We start from the raw sequence: 9,975 nt of genomic DNA on the forward strand, positions 1-9,975 counted from the left end.
CAGAAGACCAGGAAGGGCTGTGCCTGGAGAGAGCGCACAAGGAGGGGGTGGAGGGACCAGCAGGTGCAAGGTTCCCGGGGGGGGGGGGTCTGCAGACCTGCCTCCTGTAAGGGACGGGGACCTGAGAGCATACACGGCTGCCCCACAAGGGGCAGAAGGAGCACGCCGTGTCCTCTGTGACCATCCCTGCCAGGCAACTGGGGGATGCTCCCAATGACTGCAGCTGGGCCTTTGACTCCCTGGCCACACCCCTGGATGGCCCCATAGGACCCAGGTGAGTGCTGCAGTCCCATAGCATCATCGCAGCACTGCGTCAGGCACTTTATCCCCAGTCTCTTCCTCACCTTGCTGTGGGACCACCTGTCCCCCATGTCCACCTCTGGCCTCTCAGGAGGCCCCTGTCTAGGACTTGGCCAGGTGTGGATGCTCGCAGCTGGGCATCTGCCCCACGGCAGGCCGGCCCCTCCTGCCATGTCCCATGGCTCACCGCTGCGAGTGCCCTTTGGGGCTGAGTTTGCTGGAGTCTCAGCAGCGGTCCTAATTTTAACGTCGAGTGAACTGTGAACAACACGCAACAGCAATGAAGAGTGTGAGCATTCAGGATGGGGAGGGGGCTTCGGGGTCTCTGCTTCTGGAATCTTCTGGGAACAGGACCCTCCAGACCACCCTCCTGCCCTGAGCTGGGTGCAGAGACCCCACCCCCTAGGGTGGCAGCGCCAGGGGAGGAGGCTGATGCTGTAGACCCCTCCCCCCAGCCTGAGGGCAGCCCTCTTGGATCAGCCTAGATGGAGCCTGTGAGGTGGCCCCACATCAGGCCCTGCACACCAACGTGTGTCCCTGTGCTGGGCACCGTGAATGCCTGTGGGGGCGTGAGCGGTGCTTCCCAAGGCTGCTGCTCAGGAGCAATTCATCCTCGGGCAGCCTGGTGCCCGCGTCAGGAGCCTAGTCCCAGGAGCTGGAGCTCAGCCATGTATCTGTTGCCGGCCACTTGCTGTGGCTTTGTAGTGACAGGAGGAGGCCTTAGTGGAGGGGACACTGTGGGGGGCAGACAGCCACAGACACATGAACCCCAGAAGTGAGCAAATGTCCAAAATCACAGGCCTGGGAGCTGGTGTGCTGGGTGATGGTTGGGTCCCGCGGCTGGATCTCCCTCTGTGCCCACATGTGCATGTGTGAGTCTGTGTGTGTGTGAGGTTCGTGAACGTGTCGTTGGGCCCTGCTGGGTGCACCCCGTGGCACAGTTTTCTTGAAAAGTGTGCAAGAAGGGAGGGCTTGGGGCCTTCCTTGGAGGCTTTGCTATGAGTCTCACCATCACCCCATTTCACAGAGGAGAAAACTGAGGCCTGGGGAGGTGAGGTGACCCCAGGGACCCCCAGAAGCAGGAGGCCAGCTCAACAGCTCAGTCTTGCTGGCCCTCCATGCTCCCTCTGGAACCTTTACCCATAAATTCCCCCACTACAAAATCATGACGTTTATTCCTGCTGTGCTTGTATAATTCTTTCCGTCTGGGCAGCAGCATTTTGGGGTCCATGTTTCAAGCGCGCCCAGTCATGGAAGTCCCCCAGAGCACTCGCTCAGCCCGAGAGCCGCAGACATGCTGACCCACTCTCCAGCGAGGGGCCGGTCCCCTGCATTTCTAACAAGCGCCAGGGAATTCTGGGGTCAGGCTAGTGGGAGAAAGGGGTCGACGGAGGGAGAAGAGCTCTGGAGTCCCATGCAGGCTTCACCCCAGCTCCCGCAGAGGTGAGGTGACAGTTAATCCTGGGTCTCCTCATGCCCCGCTGCCCATGCTGTGTCCCCAGCCAGATACTAACTGTGCACTTGGCTTGGCCCGGTGCCGATCTGCCCTGAGCTGGGTGCTGGGCCTCCGTGAGCCTCATAGTGGTTTCTGGGCCCTGGACCAAGCTCTGACCAGAGCAGGGCAGGTCCAGGCAGCCTCTGCGGCCCCAGGCTGTCCCCATCACACCTAGGGTGTTCACCTCTCCCTACTCCTCTGTTTTATGCTGTGTGGCTCCCAGGGGACCTGGAGCTATTTTGGCTGCCCCAGCCTTTCCACTCTGCCAGGCTTCAGTGAGCAAAGATTGTGCTGATGGTAACAGAACTGGCACGGAGGCCTGTGTGGCACTCTGTCAGGGAGCAGGCTCAGTTAGGATGGAAGTGGCGGTGGGGCAGACCAGGTGGAGTATAGGGGAGCCCTAGGGCCCAGCCCACTTGGGCAGCCACGTGCAACCTCAGGCCACCAGCACCGGCAGGTGCAGTGACAATGCTGGCACGGAAGAGAGAGCCTTGCTCTCCAGGTGCCCACTTAGTGCCCCGCCTGCCAGACCCCTAAGCTGGTGTGTCTGGTTGCAATCTGGGTGCAGGACTTGGGCGGGTAGATTCCAGCCAGGTGCAGAGGGGAGGCTGGGGGTGGGCACAATGCCCTCAGGCAGGACACAGGAGGGGGCTGGGGCCTGGCAAGACTAGCAAGTCCTGGGGAAGTGCCTCATGGTGCAAACCTCTCTCAGGTGTTAAGTGCCTTCTCATTTTTCTCCCAGCTGGTTTGGGTCAGCTCCCCTTCCAGGCAGCAGGCAGCCAGCGCCTCAGCGGCCCCAGCAACATAGCTGTAATTAGGGGATTTCCTGGCTAAATGAGCAGCTGATCACAGCATCCAGCCTGCACTGTGCCCCGGCCCAGGACTTAGGGCTCCCTCCCTGGTACCCAGGGCAGGCACTCAGCGCGACGTTGTCGGCATTGGGTTGTATATGTGTTGGCAATAGGAAGAAGGATAGGTGGCTGAGACACCAGAGCTCAGCAGCTCAGTGGGGTCCCTGGCCAGCCCCTCCCCCTCCCTCCATTCCCCTCCATAGGCCCTGGCCCCCTCCTCTAGCGTAGATGCTAGAGGGGTGCTCAAGGAACTCCTCATGGTCTGTGGACCCCTAAAGTAGCGACACCTGCCTCACCTTGCACAGGGCCCAGGGAGGGGTCCTCACCCCTGACCCCAGTCACATGGCCATGATCTGACCTATAGAGACACCCTTCCCCAATGCAGCACCCTTCCCCACATGTCGCCAATAGGTAGCCCCATTCATGTGCCCAGCTCACCTCATGCTGATGGTGCTCAGCTTCCTGTCCCTTGCTGGGTCCATTCTGCAGCACCCAAGTTCTGGTGGGGGACCCAGGAGGACAAGGATGAGCTGCTATCATCAGGCCTGATGGCCATCCACCCTCAGAGCCTCCTGACTGGGACAGGACGGGTGTGTAAGGCCCCTAGAGCCAAGGTCCTCTGTGGGAAGGGCTAGGCAAGCCCCCCCACCCCCAACGCCCCCCGCCCCAAACACACAAAGGGCTTTGGGAAGGGTGGGAGCATCAATGTCATGGGCTTTGCCTACTAAAGGCTCTGGGACTGGTAAGTGGGGGACACTGTCTCTCAATTTGAGCTGTCTACCTGTTCACAACACTGTATCTTTTTGGTCCCTGAGTGGGACAGGGACCAGAGTGATAGGTCTAGGGTCCCTTGAGCCCACTTTTCCACACACACCCCTACCCAGGCCAGACCCAGTGTCCTCCTGCCCCGATGAGGAATTTCAGGTCCTCCACCCCAGCCCCACATGAGCATGTCTCCTTTTAGCCCTGCTTTGCACCGACTTTTCACGTCCAGTCCTGCATTACTGAGCGTCTGCTTGATGTGTGGCCAGCTGGGCTGGAGGACAGCTGGTAGCAAAGGCTGTGGGTCCTGTGGCAGCAGCCACCCAGCAGAGGGCCCCAGAGGCAGGTGAGGCCAGTCCTTTCATAAGTATCCAGCCACCTCCCTCCCTACCCTCAGCCTTGCCTTGGTCCTGCCTAGCACCCCTCACTGGGTTCACTATGGGGACCCACTGCCACCTTGCATGGGCAGCAGGTAAGGTTGACAGGTGAGTCCATGCACGCCAGGGCCGGGTCCCCACCCTGCTCCCCACCAAGGCTCCCCAAGCTCAGGGTAAGTCGTCGGCCTCTTTCTCTCCTATCTCAGGGACTGGCACAGGCTGTTTCTTCTGTCAGGGTGGCCTTGTTGATACCTCCTCAGCCAGGAGGAGTGGAGCGGGGAGCGTCCCTCCTTTACGGGGCCCTCTGGGACGGAGCAGCTGTGACACACAGCAGGCCAGCTGCCGCAGGCTGGCTCTCCATGGGGCTGAGCATATTTTTAGCCTCTGGGCTGGAGAGTCTACTGCTCCTTGGCTGCCCCGGCACTCAGCAGTGTTTCAGAGGAAGGTGAGGAGCTGCTCCCCTCTCCCCAGCTTTTCCTACCCTGCAAGCCACTGACCTCTCCTTGTCCCTACTAGTGATGCTGAGGCCCAGCTACCAGGGGTGCAGGAGACAGACCCACCCCAACTAAGACAATGGTGAGTGTGTCAGGCAGTCTCAATGGGGGGCCCCAGGAGAAGAAGCAGGCTCTGGGCTGGCAGAGGCCAAGTGTCCCCCTCAATTATGTCATCTATCCTGGGTGTCGACTCTGGCTTGGGCTGGTCCCATGACCCCGGAACAGTGAACACTTTTCTAGGTTTTATGGTCTCTCCCACATCTCTCCAGACCATGGAAGCCTTTCTAGGAGTGGCCAGGAGATGACTGTCACAGGCTAGAGACAGGGCCACCCTGAGCCATCTTTGGAGGGGTTGACGGCTCTGCCAGCAGGACAGGAGGAACTCTGGGTAGGGGCTCAGACTCCAGAGCTGAATGGGTATAGTCAGGGCCAGCTTCCAGGAGGTGGCCCCAGAATGAGGTCTTAGAGAATCTGTAGGACTCATCAAAGTGGAGTTTGCTGGTGCCAGACACTGCCTGCTGCCTGGAATGCCCACAACAACTGGCAAGGACCCCGAGGCTCCTCCAAAACACCGCTGTGTGGATGGTGGATGCCGGGCGCCCCCTCCCTTCCACACAGCGGTCTCGCTCTGCCTCATGTCTCTTTTCTGGAGTGCAGCGCTGGATGCTTCTGTTTTGCTGTGTTAATTGGGGTTGATTTTTGCAGAACAAGCCTAATGGGTGGGAAAATTGCAAAAGTCTTCGTGTGCCAGTTAATCTGCACATGGGAAGCAGGTTTGAGGGGGTGTGTCCTTGCCATTTGGGCTTGTCTGTTCCTGACAGACCAGGGTCCACACCAGGAGCTGTCTCCATCTCCCACCTGAACCCTGAAACAGAACAGACCGGACCCAGCAATTGGGCGGGGGCCATAGGCCTTCCTGGCCATGGCAGCAATTCGGGCAATAGCACCACTGCCCTGGTCTGGCTGGTCACACCAAGTCAGGCTTGGCCCAGGACATGGCCTTGTGGCCAGTGTTACCCTGCAGGCCTGGAGGTGGTCCATGGCTAGAAGGGGGAGTATCCTGGATGATATTGGCCTGGGGCAGGAAAGCCATTATATCCCACCCCCAGGGTCTGTTGAGGTGAAGAGCATGGGAAGCATTATTAGAAGGACTGAGTGTTGAGGAGACAGATGGATAATCAGACAGGGTGCATGGACTGGATGCAGATTCTGACTGGGGCTCAGCTGGCTGGAGGACTGATGGGTGAGAGCTTTGAGGTGGGCAGTTGTGGCCACAGCTGCTCCTGGCTGGCAAAGGAAGGGCTCAATCATGAGGCGCCCCCACCCCCATGTTGGTTCTCAGGGCCCCTGTGGCCCCTTGGCTGAGCTTCCTAACTCCCAAGGCCCTGAGACCCCCCTTCTTCATTCCATTCTATGACTGCCTTCCAGAAGCCCCCGCACTCCGGAGACTGCAGCACCCCCCACCCCCCCGCCACACACACACAACACACACCTCCGCTTTCCCTCACTCTCTGTTGCATCATTTTTCAAAAATAATTGTGTGGCATGAGGCGGCCCTGCCCCCGTGGCTGGCTCCCAGGTTGGCCTTGCCACGCTGTGAGTGTCAAGGTATTTTCCGTGCAAGGTCTTCATCATTCCCTAATTGTTTGCATTAATTTCTCTCCCTCCTTGGTGAGTGTCCCTTGAAGCCTCGCTCGTGTCTCCCCTTTGCTGAATCAAAATGAGGCTGCTGTGCTCCTTGGGAGGGGACCACCCCAGCCCCCATCAGCCGCCCTGAGATGGATGTTCCTTTAGTGCCCATAAATCTCTGCACAGCCTTTGTGAAGACAGATCGGAGGCCTCCTCCACCTTGGTGTTTGCCGGCAGGGAGTTTAATTAGCCCTCCTGGCAGAGGAGCAGGCTGGGGAAGGGGTCCTTCAGCACCCGCCTGCTTTGTCTAGAGGAGGCATGTCTGGGGCGCTCCCTCACTCATCCATGTGCATGGATCCAACATGCCAGACTACACAACAGGCCTCCCCACACTCAGCCCTGGGCAGGTCCCTTTCTTGCCCAGTGGCCCGGGAGGTGATGCCCAAAGCACCGGCCCCGAAGAAGGAGGCCCATTCGTATTTCCCAGCACACTAATAAATGCATGGTGGATGTCAGGATCAGTGGGACCCCTCCCACCCCTCCTTGGCCCAGAGAATTGAGACTCCTCCACCCAGCCCAGCCACACAGCTTGAAGCGAACAAGCCCCAGCAAAGAGGACAGGACACCCTTGAGCTGGGAGTTCCTGCCAGTGGCCATGGAGGCTAGCTACGAGCCCTGCCCCTCCATAGTCAGCAGGGCCTTGCGAGCCCCGCTGTGCACTTGGCTGCGGGAATGAAAGAAATGCTGTGAGCAAAGCTTAGGGTGAGAGGTTTCAGAGTTGAGCTCCAGTGGCCCCTGGCTGGGGTGTGCTCAGGTGGCCCAGCCTGGCCCCACTACTTGCTGCATAGCCTTGGGGACTCCCTCAACCTGCTGGGCCTGAGATTCCTAGTGTGCTGTGTGCATGGTGCCTAGGTCTGAGGGCTGAGAAGACGCCTTGCTGCGTGTGGGCTGACTGGAGGGAGGAAGGGTCTTGAGACAGGGTAGCGGGAGGTCCCGTCCATCCTCTCCCCGGGGGGCTTGGTCAGCTCCGCAGTCTCCGAGGCCCTCCAGCACTGACCCCAAACTGGCCCCTCTCCCAGCAGCTTTGTGAACTGCAAGGACCCCTTCCACAAGGGTTCCATCATTCTCCCTGACAGGCGGGAAAACCGAGGACCACCGAGACACGGTGACTTGCCCCAGCCACAGCCTAACTCCAGACTCCCCAAGCCCTGGGTGCGCAGATTTATTCTGTCACTGCCCAGCTGGGTGGGAGCCAGCCTGGGGGGTTCAGGGAGGGTTTTTTGGAGGAGGGGGCATGTCAGAGGTGAATGTTGATGGGGAGGGTCCTGAGAATCCTGAGGCATTCTAGGTCTGGGAGCTCGGGTAGGCAGTGGTGGGAGGGAGGGAGCAAGACCCCTGGATCTCCCCAGGATTCCAGCTTGACTACATAGGGAGTCAGAATGCTGGTGGGCAGTGGCCCCTACAGGCTCCCCTGGGGCTGCCCGGGCTTCAAGTGGAGACCCAGCCAAGCCCCTGGACTGTGATGGGCACAGAGAAGCCTCAGCCCAGCCCAGGGTGGGAAGAGAGTGGGAATGGGCAAGGCAGGACCAAGAGCAAGGCCTCCAGAGGGGCCGGGGCATCGTGATACAAGCCCCAGAGTGGTCCCATGTCCTCATGGCTCTGAGTGTGTCCACATGCGGAATGAGTGACTCTCCCAGGCTGAGTGGTCCAAGGGAGAGAGATTGATGTCCAGGGTCATGTGACATCCTGGAGCTGGGGTGAAGACACTGAGCCATGGTGAGAGAGCCATGTGCTGGCCCACAGCACTCTGGGTAGGGCCATGTCGGTGGCAGTGTGTCTGAGCAAGTGTGGCCTCTGGCAGGTCCAATCCTGCCCAGACATGTCCCTTCACACCTTTGGGCCTCAGTGTCCTCGCCTGCACAGTGAGGGTGTCAGCAGCTCCTTCCTGTGAGGACATGGATGAGACAAGAGGGGTGAGGGGCTCACCCCACGCCAGGGTGGCCGAGAGCTGGGGCAGGGCTGGTGACCGGGGCAGCTGTCCTCACTCTGACAGAGGCCTCAGCTTCGCTGCCTCGGGTCCCAGCTCGTCAAACAAATAAACACTTATTTCCATCAACATGTTTCCTGCACATTCTCAGTCTCCCTGGACATCAGTTTCCCATCAGCTGCTGAGCATTTTACTGCTTCTACTATTTCAAAACTGGTATAAGGATTAAAACCTAATTATTTCAATTACTGTGCAAAGCCCCAGGCAGCCAGATAAACGGGGTAAGTATACCCACAGGAGGACCTGGGCCAAGCCTGCAGTCCCTGGGAAGATGGCAGGCAGCACAGGGTGGCCCTAGGACACTTCAAACCTTACAGGGCTGCAGAGAAGTGGCCCTTGGGAGCAGCCCAGCCCCAAGCCCAGCCCCCTGATGGGCTGCTTGTTCACCCCATTTACCCATGTTTGAGCCCTGGCTGAAGGTTTCATCCTCCACTAATTGCATTCAGCAGCCTTAGCCTGGCCAGGGCCTGGGACCTGAGGATGGGCCTGTGAGCTGTGAAGGATTCTGTCCACGAACTGTCCTGTGGTTGGCCTGGCATCCTTGGATGGGGGCCAGGAGCATCGGCAGTAAACCAGTAGCTGACATCGGGGGAGGTTGACGTGCTCAGCACTTCTTCTGGCTTTAATTAGCTTCCTGCACAGGTCTCAGGGTCTAGGAGACAGAGACTGAACGTGAGCTCCACCCATTCGCCAGCCCAGGAGCAAGCCCAGGTCCGTCAGGCGTGCTCTCAAGGAACCAGCAGGGCCAGTGAGGGTTTGGGGTCAGGGTGGGAGCAGGTAGGAGCTGAGCCTGCTGCCTTGGGCCCAGCACTCCCACCACTCCCGGGCCCTCACCAGCACTGGCTGCCTGGTGATCTCATCTCTTCCTAAGCTGTAAATATCACCCAAATGCTCATGACTCCCAAATTGTCCTCCAGCTCGGGCCCCCTCTCCTGAGCTCAGCCCGCAGAGCCCACGCAACACCCCCGCCCAGATGTCTCCTGGGCCTCAACAACAAGGGAGGCTGCTCCTCCCAGCGTCTCCACCCCAGGGACGGGGGTACCGCATGGCGGATGCTCAGGGCAGACGCCGGGAAGCCTGCCCAATGCTGGGTCTCACTCAAACCTGGCCATGCACCTCATGGTCGCCCGACTTTACTCCGGCCAGACTGTGCACTCCTTGCCTCCACTGCATGCAAAGCAGCCAGAGGGAACTTCTCAGGAAATCAGATCCCACCCTTGCCCCCTTGGGGCACAGTCCCCAAAGCCTTAGGGATCCTGTGCAATGCCCCAGGTCCACCTGGGCTTGCCCATCCACTTGCTTCACCTTCAGCATAACTGGTTGCTTCCCATTCCACACCGTGGTCCCAGTTTCTCCCTCCTGGGAGAGAGGAGGGTGCACCCAAGGGACAGGCTGGGGAGGACATGTGGCTGTGGTGGCAAGGCCCAGTGTGGGCACCCAGGGATGTCAGCCTTGTCGTAGCTCAGTGTAGGCCCTGCAGCCTCCTGAGACTCCAGCTGCTGGTGACGGGCACAGTCGGCCTGGAAAGTGTCCTGAGAGCAGACAGGTAGGTGTCTCTCACAGACAGGCTCCAAGGAGGCAGTGAACTTGCTCTGGGAAGCATGCAGCTGAGGAGCTCAGGTGGGCCTCGAAGCCCTTTGCAAATGGGTGTTTGCGGTTTCCTGGCTGTCAGGGGCCGCCACGTGGTGCCAGAGCCCCACAGCCTCAGCCTGGAGCCCTGCCCCTTCTCATACCGAGCAGTGTGGCTGCGTCTTCTTGGGCATAGCAGCGGCTGCTCAGGAGAAAAACGGATGAAGAAACTCTTGCCCAGGCTCTGCCTCTGCCCATGATGCCCAGGCACTGGCAGATTCCTGGCTGTGCACCCACAAGGATGGGGAGCTGGGAGCACCGATGGTGGACCTTCAGGCACAGGCCCGAGGCAACCCAACACCTTGACACCAGAGTCCACAAGCTGCCTCTTTGGGGGCTTTCAAGGGGGACTCTGGGGTTTCCTGGGCCTAGAGGGGCTGGGGCGGGAGCC

This window comes from Furipterus horrens, unplaced genomic scaffold (genome assembly GCF_987537825.1).
Source record: "Furipterus horrens unplaced genomic scaffold, mFurHor1.1.pri manual_scaffold_11, whole genome shotgun sequence".
NCBI lineage: Eukaryota > Metazoa > Chordata > Mammalia > Chiroptera > Furipteridae > Furipterus > Furipterus horrens.